Source organism: Petaurus breviceps, unplaced genomic scaffold (genome assembly GCF_028583685.1).
Source record: "Petaurus breviceps papuanus isolate PSGF00001 unplaced genomic scaffold, PetGlider_PUasm1.0 185, whole genome shotgun sequence".
Classification (NCBI taxonomy): Eukaryota; Metazoa; Chordata; class Mammalia; order Diprotodontia; family Petauridae; genus Petaurus; species Petaurus breviceps.
The window spans coordinates 27,444,899-27,463,245 of NW_027185797.1; the positions used below are offsets into that span (position 1 = coordinate 27,444,899).

At 41.2% G+C, this 18,347-nt stretch overlaps 1 long non-coding RNA gene across 1 annotated transcript in view; it reads right to left on the bottom strand.

The window, feature by feature from the left end:
- Positions 1–5,840: 5,840 nt before the first annotated feature.
- The window catches only part of LOC138161750 (uncharacterized), a 46,803-nt gene continuing 34,296 nt past the window's right edge, over positions 5,841–18,347 (bottom strand). The window contains exon 4 of the long non-coding RNA XR_011168457.1: positions 5,841–6,269. This is a non-coding gene — a long non-coding RNA (uncharacterized lncRNA). The remainder of the gene's footprint in view (positions 6,270–18,347) is intronic.

Sequence of the window (18,347 nt, forward strand, 5' to 3'; positions counted from 1 at the left end):
GAAGAGAGATTAGAGCTTATCTGCCCAAAGGGGAGACCCAGGAACAATGGCTGGAGATTGTATGGGAGGAGGAACCTTCATAGGAGACAGGGACGGATGCCTTCAAGGTAGTGGGCACTTCTCTCTATTGGTCTTTATGGAAAGGCTGGGTGACAATTCACTTGACGTAAAAAGGTTGCTATAGAGGGCGTTCTTGTTCAGGTATGAGTTAGGCCAGATGGGTAATCCTAGATTCCAGTCCTAGAATTCTATCATTCTATGGCTTGTCTGGGGGCAGCTAGGTGGTGCAGTGGATACAGAGCTGGGCCTGGAATCAGGAAGACCTGAGTTCAAATCTGGGCTCAGGCACTCACTAGCTGTTGTTTGCCTCAGTTTCCTCATCTGTCAAACAAGCTGGAGAAGGAAATGGCAAACCAATACAGTATCTTTGCCAAGAGAATTCCAAATGGGGTCATGAAGAATTGATTTGAGCACAATGTGGTTTGTCTGCTTTTTTCCCAGAGGGCAGAGACAGGAGATGTGGATAGAAGGTTCATGGAGGCAGAGCTCAGCTCCACATAAGGGTTGGGGAAGATGGGAGAAAATGTAAATAGAAAAGTGAAAGTGAATTCAGTGGGAAGGGGGGAAATGATGCCCATTGTGGGGATTCAGAAAAGACCTCATGAAGCAGGGGGGCCCTTGAGCTGAGTCTTGAAAAGAAGTAGGGCTTCCAAGAAGAGGAGGTGAGGGAGGCATCAGGGACAGACTGCACAAGCTGAGGCAGGAGATTGAATGCCATCCACTATGGATCAGTTCAACTAGACCATAGAGTGAATGAAGGAGAGCATCCCATGATCCAGTGGCATGATTTGAGGAATCCTGGAACACACCCATCTTTCTCCACCTCAACTAAATCTTCATATTACCTGGGTCTTAAAGGTTTTTCACCTCCCATGTCTCCTACCCAAATTCCAGCAATCCAGGAAGGGGTAATGCATTAAGTCCCTGTATTAGCACATCCTTAGCTAAGATCTGACCACACAAACCTACAGAAACAAGACTCAGACTCAGTTCATGAAAGGAAGAAATGGAGTGGGGAGGAAAGGAAAATGGTGGTGTGGAACCCAAGACCCACTTTTCATTTCTTACACACTTATTTTAAGTGCTTTACTGCTATTATCTCTTATTTCCTAATTTTTCCTAGTATCTCCCTGGGCATTTGTCCAGTCTGATCAGGATTGGGAATGCACCAGGCAGCCTCAGGGAAATTTTTGCATTTATTTTGTATTTATCTGTATATGCTCTTATGCCAAGAAAACCTACTTTATTGCAATTTGGACTACAAGTCAGTGAAAGCTTTCATGGCACACATTTGTTACAAACCTAGGTAGGGACGGACATAGGTGACACAATGAGAAGTGTGTCCCTCAGACAAGTTGCTCACAAGTATTTACAACACAAAACACAAAGTAACACTGTGTTCACAACCAGTTAATCACTGGCCTTGGGGAAAGTTTCTTCTGTTTTAGGGGAGGGAAAAGAGACTTTATGATCTGTTGGTTCTCCCAGTTTTGCTTTGCTTCCTTTTGCATCAGTTCACACGAGTCTTCCCATATTTCCCTAAATTCCTCATATTCTTTGCTCCTATGGTGCAATAATTGTCATTAGCCTTAGTGAGTCTGAGACAAGGTAGACTCTGTCTTTTGGTTGACCTTGAACAAGAACTAAGGGAAGGTGAGGCAGAATATAAGCATTAGATGTGACTGTCCATTTAAACTTAGGAGAGGAGGATTCTCAAATTACTTACATCAAGAAAGTGACAATACAGTATCCCCTCTCTCTTCCACCACAGGATTTATATATGTGCACATAACCTCCCTAGAGAAAATGGAAGTTCCCTGAGGGCAGAGACAACATCTTTTTTGGTCTCTTTGTCCCTAGAACATAGCAAACAATCCATGGCACACAGAATTTAGTAAATTCTTGTGGATCATTGATTGATTTTCTTCTGTTAAAGGCAGCACATTTACAGGGCTTATATTCCTGTAGAGATCAGTAACAGAAAGAATGTTGCCATTAACAAGCAATGAAAACCTCTTTTTATAGCAGCAAAAAGCTGGAAGTCAAGTTTGTGCCCAAAGAGTGAGGGATGGCTGACCAAACTGTGGAGTATGACTGTAAAGGATGATTATTGCACCATGGGAACAATAAATACTAGCAATTTGGAGAAACATGAGAAGACTTGTATGAACTGACACAGAGGGAATAAGCACGGCCAGGAGAACAAAATACACAATAACTCCAGTTGTGTAAATGAGCGACAGTGCTAAAAGGTGAACCAGAAAAATGCATGTTTCCAGATGACTGATGTTAGAACCCATCTTTCCTCTTGGCTAATAAAGGATGCCCTAAAAGCTCAAGCTGTCATGTATTCTATTGGTCACCAATGCTAACAGTTTTGCTTAACTTTTTTGGGGGGAGGGGAGGTATCATGGAAAAGAAATTTTTGAGAAGCAATTATTGTATAAAAACAAAGCATATCCCTAATATACTGTTTTTAAACAAAGAAAGGCAGTATGACCCATGGAAAGAGTATTAGATCTAGAATTAGGTGACAATTGGTTTCCACTTGTGGCACTGATAGTTACCATCTGTCTACAGACAAGTCAGTTTCTCTTTTGTAAAATGGAGTTAAGACTTGCCCTACCTCCCTGACAGGGTGACTATAAGGAAAGTCATCAATAAACCTCAATGCTTAATTTAAGTGTTTAGAAATGGGAGCAATTTTTTTTGGGGGGGTATATATGTATGTATTATTGGAAGTAGCCTTCTTAAAATAGAATATCTATACATATATAAGCTATTGGTGTATATATACATATGTATATATATATATATATCTTAAAATAGAAAAAAAATATATACGGGAACTCCTGACATAACATATTTTAGGAAGTAGTCTTCTTAAAATAAAAAAATATATGTATGTATGTATGTGTATGTATATAAGCTATTGGCATGCATATATATGTATGTATGTATGTGTGTTTGTCAATAACTGCCATATATATTTTTCTATTTTAAAAAGGTTACTTCCTGAAATATATGTGTATATGTATGTATCTATATCCCCTATATATTTTTTTCTATTTTAAGAAGGAGACCCCCTCAAATCTCTTATGTCACTATGGACTTAAGGCTAAAGTGGTATTGCCTTGGAAACAGTCTAAACCAAACTCAATAGATTTGATGATGCCCAAGAATAAAAGGTGCTATTTATACATTATCAGCTTTAAGGTCTGAATAGAGCTTTCTGTGTATTAACTCATTTGATCCTCACCATACCCCTGTGAGGAAAGTACTATTATTCCCACTTTACAGATGGGAAAGCTGAGGGTCAGGGAAATTAAGTGACTTGCCTCACTCACTTAGTATCTGAGGCAGGTTTTGAACTGATGTCTTGCTGATTTCAAGCCCAGGACTCTCTCTACTAAATGACTCAAAGCAGGACCATAGATGAAGAGCAGAAGTGGATGTATGAAACCATGGGTTTTTAACTTTTTTTGCGTTGTGGACCCCTGGGTAGTCTGGTAAAGCTTAAGGACCCCTTCTAAGAATAATGTTTTTAAAAGCACAAAATAAAATACATAGGATTGCAAAGTAAGCCACCTATATTCAAATATAGTTATCAAAATATTTGAAAGTAACTTAACAGATCCCAGGTTAAGATCCTGTAATCTAGACCAACCCTTTGTTTTTAAGATATGAGGCTCATAAATGTGATTTACTCAAGACTATGCAAGAAATATGCTCATCATTGGGAACACTATGGAAAAAGCTCTCCAGTCAGAAGTTCTGAGTTCAAATCCCACCTTGGCCCTTACTATGTTTATGACCTTACACAAGAAATATAAGCACTCTGGGTCTCAGTTTCCTCATCTGTAAAATGGGGGAGGGGTGGAGGTTGTACCAGATGACTTGGGAGATCCCTTCCCAACTGAAATCTCAGATCCTGTGAACCTAAGTGGCAGGGCTATGATTCAAACCCAGCTCCTCTGCCTCTCAACTCCATGGCTGATACCACACTGCCTGTCCTGACATTTCTGATAAGCATGATTCTGCAACTCAAGATTTGCCCAGGTTCATGAGGACTGCCCATTTAAAACTATCAAATGCCAACAAGACGCTGACCCCTAAAATCCAAATGATTAGATTCCCCTTTAAAAATAAAAAGAGGCAAAAAGGGGAAATGGCCAAGTCCAGGTATTTGAAATTGGGAGTTCTGAGTGGTAGCATGTGGCTGCCTTGAAGAGGACAGCTCCTAATCTGCTTGGTTTATTTCAAGGATGTTAATTTCCAGCGGCCACAGACTTCTCTCATCACTATCACTTGTTCCTAAACCTGACTATAACCTCCCAAATAGAAATTCCACAGCTGCATATGGACCTAATAACTTTCCCAGATACCTAATCACCAGGAATTTTTTTAATCATCATTATGACAAAATCGGGTGTGTTTAGCTTAATTCCCAACGTAATGTTTGCAGTGCCTAGGAAATGGAGCCCCACAGCCCTGAGAAGGAGCAAGGTATCCCCTCTGTTTCTACTTGAAGAGGTCTGGGGAGCAGATGTGTGTAAGGCAAAGGAACGATGATGATAATGAAAAAGCGTTTATGAAATGATATCAATGATTAAAGGCCAGGATGTAGTTCATGGTCGTTAATGGATGGGGGGGCAGGGTAAGGATGGGGTGGGGGGAGGGGAGGAGGGAAAGGGATAGGAAGGGGAAATCTCAGAGTTACCAAAGCACAAAAAACACAATGGCATCTTGGCAGACTTCAGCTTCCCCAGGCCCCTTTACAAACTCCCTTTTTCTCCCAAGAGAACTAAAACTAAACACCCACAATCCCTAGACCTGAGACCTTCCAGGGCATTTGGTTGTGATCTAAAAACACCTCAAACCCATAACTTGAGCAAACAAGAAGTCCAGAATTATTCTTTCAAGATATCAAAGAAATAAGGGCAACCTCTGTGATTGTCCTTGGAGATACCAAAGCAAAAGAAATCACTGCCCACAAGGGGTTTATTTTCTCCTGGGAGAACATATTCTTTGGATCAAGTTTTCAGATTGAGTAGGTTTAACTACCTACTAACCTCAGTTCACATTACTGCCACTCACCCAGTCAGTGTTCCAAGCAAACTGGCTGCCTTGCTTTTCCTGGTACAAAACATAGCACCTGCATCTTTGTGCCACCATGGTCATCCACCATGCCTAGAATGGACTCCCTCCTCCCTGCCTCCATGCCTAGAATGGACTCCCTCCTCCCTGCCTCCATGCAGAAACTCTTACTCTCTCCAAGGCTCATCTCAGCTGCCAGGTTAATCTGGAAACTCTGCCTCATTCTCACAGCTGCTAGTGCTTCTCACCCCCACAAAAATATTGTATTTATTTTGTCTATACTTTATATTTACTTACCTGTGTACATTGTATTTTCCCTACCCCCACTCCCACTGGAATGTTCATTCCTTAAAAGCAAGGATTGCTTCATTTTTATTTTTGTATCCCAAGTCCCTAGCATAGAGCCTTTCACACAGCATCTGAACTTGCTGAATTATTGTGGTTGTAGCTACGGCTCTCTCCTCCCTTTCCTTCCCTCCCACTTTTCTCACCTTCCTTCCCCCCACCCCATCCTAGGGGTAAACTTTGATGAGTAAGAGATATAGTCATATTACTCCCCACTGTAGCTCCTAAGCCCCTTCAGGTGTGCTTTCCATAATACACAAAATCTCAGTGAAACCCCCACTTAAATATGAAACATTTATTTCACAATAAGAAAAAAGCAAAAACACATTAGTAAGAATGATCATAACATTTACTCAATAGAAGGCAATAACAGAACAATCATAACAATCAATCAAGACAAAAAATAAACAATTATGCCTTTGTTTAATAGAAAGCAGAAGCAATAAATGATCATAACATTTACTCAATAGGATGTATGAGCAGGAATAATGATAACATTTACTCAAAATAAGGCAACATCAGGAATAATCAAATTATAACAGTCTACCCATAAATTTAGGTCACACTCTCATCAATGCGCCCAGTGTCTATAGGGGAAAGTGGTTACAAACTTACAAAAAGCTTTCAAAGACACTCATGAATGTGCCTAGGGCAACTCACAATTCTGGATGGTAGACTTTGATCTTTTTAGAGAGCAGTCTAAACTAGATGTGTCAAATGCATGATCCATAGACTGACATGTAGCATACTCCACTCCTGAGTGTGACCTGAAATGTAATTGAGAAATATTTAACAAAATAAACAAAAATATAGTAAAACATAGATAATATTGCATTTTAAAACTAAGTCAATATGTGGCCCACAGAGATCTTTGTGTATGAATTAGTGACTCTGTTTCCAATTGAGTTTGATACCACTGGCCTACATACGCCATGCTTTACCTGCTGGAGAAAAATGTTCCTCTGCTATCTGCTCTCCATCTGATTCTCATATCTGTCTTGCTAGTTAAAGCTGCTTCTCTGCTATTCTTGAGCCAATGAAGCAGAAACACATTGAGCACACATCCACCTTTAGCAGGGTGCTGAAAAAGTGTTACACTCTTTCAGTGACCAGCAGTTCCCTTAACCCAGAAAACTGACAAGTTTGTCAGATCTTCTCTCGGACATTGAGGAGTTTCCCATTGTCAGTCTTCCCCCAGACAGCTTCTCAAACAGCAAAAGATCCTTCTTTGTCCATTTGACTTTCAGAAAAGTCAAGCCTCTGTTTTATAGCAATGTAGACACAAAGGCTCTTTTCCCCTGAGAGGTGTGTGCTCTCAGGCCATGAAAAGTACTAGAAAGCAGTAATAGCAACAGGATTCAGCTGCTCCCAAAGCAGTTCCATCCTTCCAAGGAGCCCCAAAAGCTGACTCTGAGGTTTCAGTCAGTTGCCCCTGTCATCCTGCTACATCCCGCCTTCTGTCAGTTTTGCTGATGCCTCTGGTATTTTCTGTACCTGACTCCTCCTATGCTCAGCTTCTCAGCTTCTTTTCCTTGTCTGCTCCTCTCCTGCTGGTTCTGTCCATAGTTTCTTCTCTGACTTTTAACACCACACCTCAAGACAGTGCCTTCTCAGAAGCTGTGATCCATCTCTAACTTAGGATATAAAGCTCAACAATTCCACCTTGTTCAGGTATTATTCCACCAGTCCTTATATAAATCTTCCCATAATTCCCAAATGGTTGTTCAATATCCTATTTCTAAGTTATATCCCCTTAAATTCTAAAAATTATGACATGCAAATGAGCTGACAGACTAGACCACAATGCCCTGCAATCATCCATCATTGTTTCAGTCACTGCTCTGTCTTCAATAAGTCCCCTTACTACATTTTTCTGAGGGGCATTTCCCTGTCTGGATGTCAGAAGAGTCTGTCTTTCCTCAACTTTTTTTGTCTGAGAGCCTGTTTTTCTTCTCTAATTTTTCTAATTTTCCTTACACACACACTTTTCCATCCCTTTCAGAAACCACAATATCCACATAGGAAAAAGGAAATACTTTACTGGATAATAGAAACGGGGACATACATAAGCTACAATTCACTTGTGTTTGACTTTGGAGCACATTCATCTTATTTATGTTAATGGGGGGTGTTTGATTTCAAAGAATACAAATGCCAGCCCTGGAAAAGAGAATCAAGAAAAACTAAATCTCTCCAGCTTGGCCCATCACTACACCTATTCAACATCTTCCTCCTCATCACTCCATGAAGACTGGTTCAACAGGGTGTGCTAGGCAGAGCACTGGTTCTGCCTGATGTCAGAGAACCTGGATTCAAATCGCAGCACCACCATTCACTACCTATGTGATAGTAGCCAAGATGTTTTGTCCCTCTTGGCCTCAGTTTCCTTCTCTGTAACATGAGGACTGGGTTAGCCTCCAGGGAGAATAGAGTAGTGGATAGGGCAGTGAACCTGGAGTCAGAAAAACCTGGATTTAAATTCCATCTCAGGTAAGCTGTATAACTCAAGACAAGTAAACTAACCTTTCAGTATCTCAGTTTCCCTATCTGTAAAACAAGTTTGGACTTAATGACTTCTAAGGATCTTATCAACTCTATACCTATGATCTCTATGAACCTTTTAGTTTTGAATTCTATTTGGGAACAAACCACTTGGGACAGTGCCCTCTCAGGACAGGCAATATAAGACTAAAACAAAAATGTGTTTGGGTTCAATGCTTTTTCTCACTGCAGTTCCTACTTTTATCATAATTATTTCCTGCAATTCAAATCCCAGGACTACCATTTGTGCTTTGCCCTTTGTCTTTGTGTTTTTGAAAGACAAAAGTGAGAAGTCTGCCTACATCTTGCTAAGAGTGATTGAAAACCTGCATACATTGACAAACTTTGAGGTCAGGTGTCATTACCAGCAATATGTGAACTTTAGTTTTTTGACATTTTGATAACTTTATTTCAATATAACTGGTTTCTTTTGTAATCGTGTGTGTGTGTGTGTGAGAGAGAGAGAGAGCATTGTGTGTGTGTGAGAGAGAAAGAAAGAGAGAGAGAGAGAGAGAGAGAGAGAGAGAGAGAGAGAGAGAGAGAGGAAGAGGACACAGAGAGAGAGTGTTTTCTTTTATTGGATCCATAATTTCATCAATGTAAGAAACTCTAGATGAGGAAACTCCCTCTATCAATGTCGATCATACCTTCTCTGTGACTATAGTCTTAAAGAGCTGTCTAGAACATTGAGGGGTAAGTAACTTGCCCAGGGTCTTATCATCAGTATTTGTCAATTGCAGGTTTGAACCTGAGACTTCTTCACTCAAAGGCTGGACCTCTATATATGATGCCATATAGCCTCTATAATAACAATAATAATATTAATATCTATAAAGAATTTTAGAGATTACAAAGTTCTTTCCTTGCAACATCACTGTAGGGGAGTTGGGAAAGGTATTCTTGTCCCCATTTTACAGTTGAGAAAATCAAGACTGAGAAAGGTTAAATAGTATACCCACGGTAACACAACTCATTGGATCATTTTGGGGGTTCCCTCTTTTTCCCGTTAACTTTTGGGATCAAAACTTCTAACCTCCTGACCATCGTCCAAATGTATAAATTTGATCTGACCACAACACAGGATAAATCTTTCATCTCAGCCTGTCCCTTCATTCTCTGACTGCTCCTAGGGTCATGGGAACAAACTCCTGGCCTGGAAGGGCATGGAGAACAATAAGCCAGGCTCTGGGGCAGGAAAGGCGCTGGGGATTGGGGCACCTGGCAACGTTCGTCTGTGGAATCCAGTTTTCTCCATCGGGTCGTCTCTCCCCAACACTAGTGCTATCATTTAGGAAACAAGAAAAGGGGCTGAGCCAAGGGCAGGGGTGTTCAGGTCATAAATAATCTCATGCTAGAAGCAATTTATGCAGCTGCCTGGTGTACCTGGCTGGGGAGCTCTTGCACACACACACGGCTGCCTTATGCATAGTGCTGTTTGGAGAAGTGCTATTCACAGGGGAGCTGGCCCCAGGGCCTCATGGAATGTGGCTATTGGCACAGCTTGGGAGCCTCCCCGGACTAACACAAACTGCACTTTTATTACCAAGCCGTCTTGGGGACCTTGGGGAATTCCTTTGGAAAAAAATGTCATTTATTTCATCTGACTTATAAATTGAAAGTGGGATGTTGTCAGCACACTGTTTGCTTGCCCCTACCCCTCCCAGAGCTGGGCAGAGGACGAATGTTGGGGGCATCGGACTGCCTTGGGAGATCATTTTTATTGCCTGCATTTTAATGAAGGCTCTGACTTGAAGAGAGCCCAGTGAAAGGGCCAGAGGGCTGACTCCAGAGTCAGGAAGGCCTGTATTCAAATCCTGCCCCTGACAACTACCAGTTGTGTGATCATAGACAAGCCACTTAACTTTACAGAATTTCAGATTTAGAAAGACTGTTCTGAGACCATTTAGAACAGGCCATACCCAATCCAGTTTCAGACACTTAACACTTACTAGTTGTGTGACCTTGGACAAGTCACTTAATCCCAATTGACTTGCCTTTCCCCTTCAAAAAGCAAAAAAAAAAAAAAAAAAAGCAAAACAGGTCATACCTGAAGAAATAAGAACCATCTCTCCCATCTCTGCCCCACACACACACACACACCTGAGATGCTCTCCTTCCTCGCCTCCGCTGCTGCCTCAAGGCTCAGCTCAAGGGCCACTTTGTCTACCAGTCCTTTTCCCAATGTCTTCCCTCCGTCCACTTGTATGAGCATTCTGCCATCCCCCTCGAAAATAATGACTTTGTATTTGCTTTGTGTATACTTTATATTTACATATCTACAAACATATTTTATCCCCCAGTAGACCTAAATTCTTTAGTGACTACATTGCCTTATTTTCATCTTTGTATCCAAAATGCCTAGCTCATTAACAGGTGCTTTTAAATGTTTATTGAGTGAATGAATGTGTTACTATGGGACAAATTTTCTTCCAGGTTTAGCTTTAAGGCCACCCCTCCCACCCCCCCACCCCTCACCTCCACCCCCTGTGGGCTGGAGCTCCCTCCCACCCCCACCCCCCAAACCCCCTCCTACTCTCTTTATTAGGAAATCTGCCCTCTGGGGTCAGAGTGACCAGGTCTACTCCCTCCACCACATAACTGCCCTTCAAATACTTGAAAATAGCTCATGTCTCCTATAAGTTTTCTTTTCTCCAGTCTAAATGCCCCTGGTTCCTTTAAACAATATTCATATAGCATAAGCTCAGTGGCATCCTAGCTAGAGCTACACCTAGAGATGGAAAGACCTGGGTTCGAATATTGTCTCAGTTGCTATCTGCATGATTCTGGACAATTTGGCCTTATTTTCTCCTCTGTAAAATGGGGATAATCAGAGAACCTACCTCATAAGTTTGTTGGGAAAATCAAAACTGATCATGTATGGTGAGTCAAGGTTCCACAGGGGCTAATGGTGCCTTTCTCCATCAAGATGGAAGAGGGGGTCATGGGGAGAGCTTGCTTGTTGGTGAATTTTCCCCTAGCTAGGGATTCATGGATTTGGTAAAGTCTCCTTTCCCTACCTTTTTGCTCTTTAGAGACGTTTTTTGTTGTTATGATTAGTATCAAAGTGAGTCCATCGATATAAAAGATAGGTCCTTATTGCTTTTGAGCCCTGCGTTTCCTTATTTGAGAATAAAGGGACTGTAACAGAGAGAAGCAGAATTTGGTATAGGTATATTCAGAAAGTTCTGAAAGGACCAAAGCTTGAATCCTGGTCACAAAGTGCAAGGCTTTTCCTGGATGAGGAGAACGGGCCAGGGGTGGGATAAAACAAAAGAAAATCTTCTGGGCTTGATTATAAGTTTTTATAAAATTGCCAAAAGGAGCATTTTTTCCCCTTTGCCCAAATGAGTCCCAGTACCATTTGGCTGTCTTGGCTAAGATGTCAGGTCACATGTCCTCATTCACTCTGTCCCCCCCCCTCCCCTAGAAAGTACTACTAGGAAGTAGGAACAGCTGAGTGGGGAGGAGAAGTGTGGCCAGATTTGACTGGTAATGCCCACATTCCATAGGTGGGGGCCAGAGGAGGGAGTAGTCTGTCACTTTCTGCCTCTAAACCTATAACCAGACAAGTCCAGGTGGCTACACGTGTACACAATACATACACGGTGCTTTGAGGAGGGAGGGAAGGAAGAAGCACTAACAACTAGGGAGCTATGGAAAAGGCTTCTCAAATGAGGTAGTCCCTCAACTGAAGCCTGAAGAAGCAGAGAGGAGGAAGGAGCACATTCTAGGCCGAAAGGAAAGAGATAGGAAAGAAAACTAACTACAGGATAAATCATGGACCTTTTAAAAATAATATTTTATTTTTCCAATTAAGTGTAAAAACAATTTTTCACATTCTTTGAAAAAAAATTTGAGTTCCAAATTTTCTCCCTCTCTCTCTTCCCTCCTCCCCTCCCCACTCATTGAGAAGGCAAGCAATTTGATATAGGTTATACAGGTGCAGTCATGCAAAAACAGATTTCCATATTAGTCATGTTGTGAAAGAAAACACAGACCAAAAACAAAAAGAAAGAAATTTTTTAAAGTATGCTTTGTTCTGCATTCATACTCCATTGGTTCTTTCTCTGGAGGTGGTTAGCATTTTTCATACAAGCCCATTGGAATCGTCTTAGATCGTTGTATTGCTTAAATTGCTTAAAGTAGCTAGGTTTTTCACAGCTGATCATCCTTACATTATGGCTATTACTGTGTCCAATGCTCTACTGGTTCTGCTCCCTTCATTCTGTATCAGTTCATATAGGTCTTCCCAGGTTTTTCTGAAAGCATCCTGCTCATAATTTCTTATGACACAATAGTATTCCATTACAATCATATGCCACAAATTGTTCAGCCATTCCCCAATGGATGGGCATCTCCTCAATTTCCAATTCTTTGCCATCAGAAGACAGCTGCTATAAATATTTTTGTACATATAGGTGCTTTTCCTTTTTCTTTGATCTGTTTGGGATATAGAACTAGTAGTGGTATTGCTGGATCAAGGGTTTGCACAGTTTTATAGCTCTTTGGGCATCATTCAAATTGTTCTCCAGAATGGTTGGATCAGTTCAAAACTCTACCAACAATGCATTAGTGTCCTATTTCCCCACATCCCTGCCAACATTTGTGGTTTTCCTTTTGTGTCATGTCAGCCAATCTGATTAGTGTGAAGTGGTACCTCAGAATTGCATAAACATGGCCTTTAAAGCTTTTCTTAAGGCAACTGTCCCAAATACAGACACTAAAGGAAGGGGAAGGAATAAACATTTATATAGCACCTACTATGTGCCAGTCACATAAGTGCCAAGCCCTTTATGAATATTATCTCATTTAATCCTCACAACTCTGGGAGGTAGGTGCTATTCTTATCCCCATTTTCCAATTGAGAAAACTGAGGAAAGCAGAGGTTAAGTGATTTGTCCATGGTCACACAGCTAGAAAGTGTCTGAGATTGGATTTGAACTCAGGTCTTCCTAACTCCAGGCTCACTGTACCCACCTAAGCCCTAAATCACCCATGTGCAACCAGAAAGAAGATTGGAATATTGGAAGCCCTGAAGTCCTTCAAGTCAACATCTCTTTCCTAACCTAGAACTAGAGGACTCATGAACAAGTGGTTTGAATTACGGGATATCAGAATGTGTTGCCTTTTCTTGGCCATAGTCGAGACAATTATGAAACCTCTCCATTTCAGAGTGTGTCACCCATATGCCTTTTGCAGCTGCATCTCTTCATGAACAACATTATCCAACCACCTGGCAGATGAGTTAAATTTAAAAAAAAGCCTGTTCTTTAGTGTGAACTCATACATTCACCTATCTGAATGTGGATCTTCTAGGCTAGATATCTATGAGAAATGGAAAGCTATCATTCATTTCTGCTCCTTTAGTCATTTAAAAATGAAATTTTAAATTTTAAATCAAAGAAAGGAGAAACAATGAAGCAATTATTGTATTGTTGGGTTTTTTAAATTATTAATGATGCTTTGGGAATTAGAAAAATCTCCCGATTTGCCAAGAAAATCCACATGTTGTTATATGTTGAATAACTAACATCTAAACATGCATTTTTGTAGCTAATAGGAATTCCCAACTTCTTACTTCATTTCTTCGAGGGGAAAAAATCTGTAGTATAAAAATGTTGCATGTTTGAGCTCAGTCTAAACATAGTTGAGTTTTTCCCCCCACAAAGTGACATTAATTCAATATGACAGAGAAGGAATAAGCCTTCTTCTTTGGATCATAGCATTACTGACTTAGAGCTGGAAAGGACCAGTCCATCCCCCACTCACTCCATGGACAAGAAACTATGATTTGCCCATAATCACATAGTAAGTGTCTGAGATGGGATCAGCTAAGTCTTTCTGAATCTAAGTCCACTGCCCTACCCATTATACCACACTGCCTTCAGAAAAGGGAAATAGCAACACTTGTATAGTGCAGTGTTCAAAGTGATTGACATCTGTTATATCTTCACTTCTGATCTGATTTTAAAGCACAGCATGGCTAAGATGGGAAATATTATCTAAAAGCAAAATGGCAGAAGTGACTTTCAAAGGTCTTTGATAGTCAGTCAACAAGCATTTATTAAGTGTTTACTATGGGCCAGACCTGTGCCACTCACTGAGAATGCAGACACAAACAGAAGACTTTGAAGGATCCATGATTTCATCAGTGTACACACACTTCCTTTTGCCCACTAAGGCAGATGACATTTCCTCCTTGCTTTTTCTTCCTGTATGATTCTTACCTGTCTTTTCTCATAAATCACAGAATCTCAGAATTGGAACAGACTCTTCTCCCCCACCAATCCATCTAATCTACTTGATTCTATTCTACACTATACCTATGCCTATCTTCTATACATAGAATTCCTATCAGGCATCCAGTTGAAGTCCTCCATTGGAACAGACCCCAAACTTCCCATGACAGCCCATCTCACTTTTTTGTTGGTTACAGGTGTCAGGGATTTTATCTATACATTGAACCCAAATCTCTCTTTCTATAGACTTGGTCTCCCTGGAAGAAGTCAAAGGGCCATGGACCAGCTGGAAGGAACCATTCTAGCCCAATCTCTTCATTTCACAGATGAGGAAAACAAAGCCCAAAGAGTTTTGTTCTTAATATGAGACAGACCCAATGGACTGGAGACCTTGGTCTTCCTGTTTTTCTCTTGTGCATCCCTTTGGGTTCTCCATCTGCTGGTTCACACTCATGCTATATGGATGACCCACTTACTTCTCTGATCATATACATACTGTTACTTAATCTTCCTGTACTATGTTTTGCCTTATAAGTCACCATTTGTAACAGTACAGTCTACTTATATGACTGTGCATCTTTGTCCTTTGGGAAAAAAAATGTAAGCATGTAAAGGGTAGGGGCTTGGTTTGAGGAACCAAGGAGGAAACCCCTTCTCCCACCTGGTCTTAGGAAGGTGCCTGGGAATACTAAGAAGGTAACTAGCTTTCCCAGGGCTACACAGCCAGCACCCTTCAGAAACAGGGATCACATCCAGGTTTTGTCAGAACCTAACACTGCCTAGCATGCATTAGGCACTGAATAAATACTTGTTAGTTAATTGACTATTAAATCCTAGACAGTCTCCCTATCTACTACCCCACACAGTAAACATCTAAAGTCTTGTGCCATGCACACAGTAAACATCTAAAGAATTCTTGTTGAATCAAACTGAATTAAGATTGTTATTTTTATTCTTCCAATTATCATGAAGTTCCAGAATTCCTAGATATGGATCATCACATGGCAAATAATGGTGTTAAAGACATGGAATTTTACAATGTTGAACACTTGGGCTCACTAATCACAGTGGACATGGGTAGGTGTAGACATCTCCAGATCTAATCTGATTCTAAGAGTTTTAAAGCACTTAGCTTGTGTTATCACAAATGAGCCTCTGTCAGGAACAATCCTATGGGGGAGGTTCAGGGAGATTATCATCATCCCCATTTTAAAGACAAAGAAAATGAGCTTCAGTGAGTTTAAGAGGGTCAGGCAGATCTCCCCGGAACTTCCCGGATCCTAGGCTGAGCTCCTGCTCTGCTATACCATGCTGTCTCTACTGAAAGCAGCACACAGTTTCCCAAATGCAAGACAGTCCAATCTCCCTCTGCTGCTCACTCCCTGGCGCAGCTTGCTTTCCATTTATAACACTCATCCAACACACAGATTTTGATGGACTAATTCAATGGACAGCCTGGCCAGCTGTATGTCATCATCTGGGCAATAGGAGTTATTCAACCATGGTATTTTTTGCAGGGTGGACTAATCTAGTTCAGATTTCCATGGGCTTTGCTAGGGAGGTTTTGCAGTTTTACAGGGCTCAGTGTGCCTGGGCTTGGAGTCAGGCAGACTTGGGTTCAAATTCTGCCTCTGGCACTTACAAGTCCATTGCTTTCTCTGAGAATGAGTTTTCTCATCTGAAAAACAGTGAGAATAATCCTAGCAGCATTTACCTCCCATGGTTTTGTGAGCATCAAATTAAATAATGTACATAAAGCACTTTGACAACTTTAGTACTCCATTAAAATGGCAAATAGCATTATGAAGACATCATCAGTGACCTGGCAGAATATTTGAAGAATGGGGTGAAATGATTTGCTGGAGGAGATCAGAAATAGAGTCAAAACTGAAACACTCGTGGTCATCAAGTCTCAATTCTCTCTCTAAAAAACCAACAAGTTTATTGTCCTAGAATTGAAGTTGCTTGTAGTTCTTAGAAATGAACTTCCATAGATATGGTGGGCAATTTTTTATCAGAACCTGGGGGGGGGGGGGGGGGAGGGACAGAGGGAGAGAGGAACGAAGGAGACAGGAGGGAGGGAAAGGGAGAGGAAGAGACAGAGAGAGAAGAGAAGGGGAGGGAAAGAAGGGAAGGAGGGAGAGAGAGAGAGAGAGAGAGAGAGAGAGAGAGAGAGAGAGAGAGAGACCATTACAAGTTGAATTTAGTGATAATAGCAAGATAACTGCTTTGGTTGTTGGGTGTTGGGAGGAGGGGGCAGGGAGATTTCAGGGAAGAGGAAGAGACACCAAGTAGAAAACCCCAATCTCAGCTATAAAAAAAGGAAGTCATCAAACCCCAAATAAAGCAGTGACATTTCCAGCAACTCCGAAGTTCAGGTGCAATGCTGGGTGGAGAACCAGGATGGGGGTAGGGGAAGTGGGGGTGAGGAAAGACAGAAGGATGGGGAAAAGGAAGTGGTCCAGAGAGGGGAAAAATTACAATTTGGGGTAATTTTCTTTTCTTAAAAATGTTTCCTTAAAAATGCCACTTTTACTTTTTCTTTTCTTTGGTGATAATTATTCCTGTCGGAGGGCAAGGAGGTGAAGGAGGTCAAGAGGGAAAAAAATCTACTGGCCAACTTCACCATTTATCTTGATGTGACAACTTCTTTCCAATTTAAGGCCCCAGGAGGGAGAATGATGTTACCAAGGACAGGAGGCTGGATAGCAATGGGAAGGGCAGTCTCTCACCTCTCACTTGAAATGGTATCCTTTCTCTCCTTTCAAATACAAAAAGCACAGTAGTGAGCGGCTGGTGGAGCTGTGAATTGGTCTAACCATTCTGGGAGCCTATTTGGAATTTTTCCTAGAAAGCTGCCAAATCATGCATACCCTTTTACCCAGCTATATCACTACTAGGCCTACACCCCAAAGAAATCAGAGGAAGAAGAAAAGGATTCATATGGACAAAAATATTGGTGGTAGCCCAAAATTGGAAACTAAGAAGGTATCCAGCTACTGGGTAATAGTTAAACAAACTGTGGTATATGGGCAGAATGGAATGTTATTGTACCATGGCAAATGATGAAATGGACAACATCAATGTCATGATACACCTTGAACCCAAAAGAGTGAAGATAAAACATTCCACTCACTCCTGCTGGAGAAATGAGATGCAGAGACATACGCACTGTGAGAATTTGTTTTGTGAGACTATGTAGTATGTATTGAGGAGTTTATTTGGGAGATTTCTCTTTTTTAATGAATTCAATGGGAGGTTATAGAGTAGAGATATACTAATTTTTAGTGCTTGTTAATTGGAAAAATAAAAATAATAAACTATTTTGAAAATATCAAATACAGCCATATCTTCTACAGGCCACTTTTCCCATGGATCTGCCAAAGGATCAACCCCTACCACATCCTAGACCCTCAGTTCTCAAGGTAAAAGCCCTAGAAACAATGGATGGGACACCAATCACTCCCAGAATGCCCTGGGGCTAATGATGGTGGTCAGTCACCAAGCACTTTACACCTCCAGCACACTCATTCCACCTATTAGACTTGCCCTAAATCAGCAGCTCATCCTACCAATCACTTCCCCACCACCCACTTCCCTCTTCTCGATGAACAGCATGTTCCCAGACAACAGAGAGGTCAGTCCTTGGACTTGTTTACACTAATGCTAGTAGCTCACATTTGAATAGCTCTCTTTAGTTTTGATTTGGATAAAGGCATATAAAGTCACACGCTTATCAGATGTGAAGATGACCAAAAATGGGGAGGTGCAGCATTGGACAAGGGAATCTTGTCTAACTAGAACAATGCAAGGCAACTAAGGGATCAATTGAATAGATCACTGGACCTGGAGTCAGGATGACCCGAGATCAAATCTAGCCTCAGACACATAAAGGCTGTACGATTCCAAGAAAATCCACTTAACTGCCTCAGTTTCCTCAACTGTAAAGTGGGGATCATAACAGGACCAGCCTCCCAGAGTTGTGAGGATCAAGTGACATATTTATAAAGTGCTTAGCGAAGTCCCAGATGCTTGTTTCCTTCCTTTACACATTCATTCTTCATC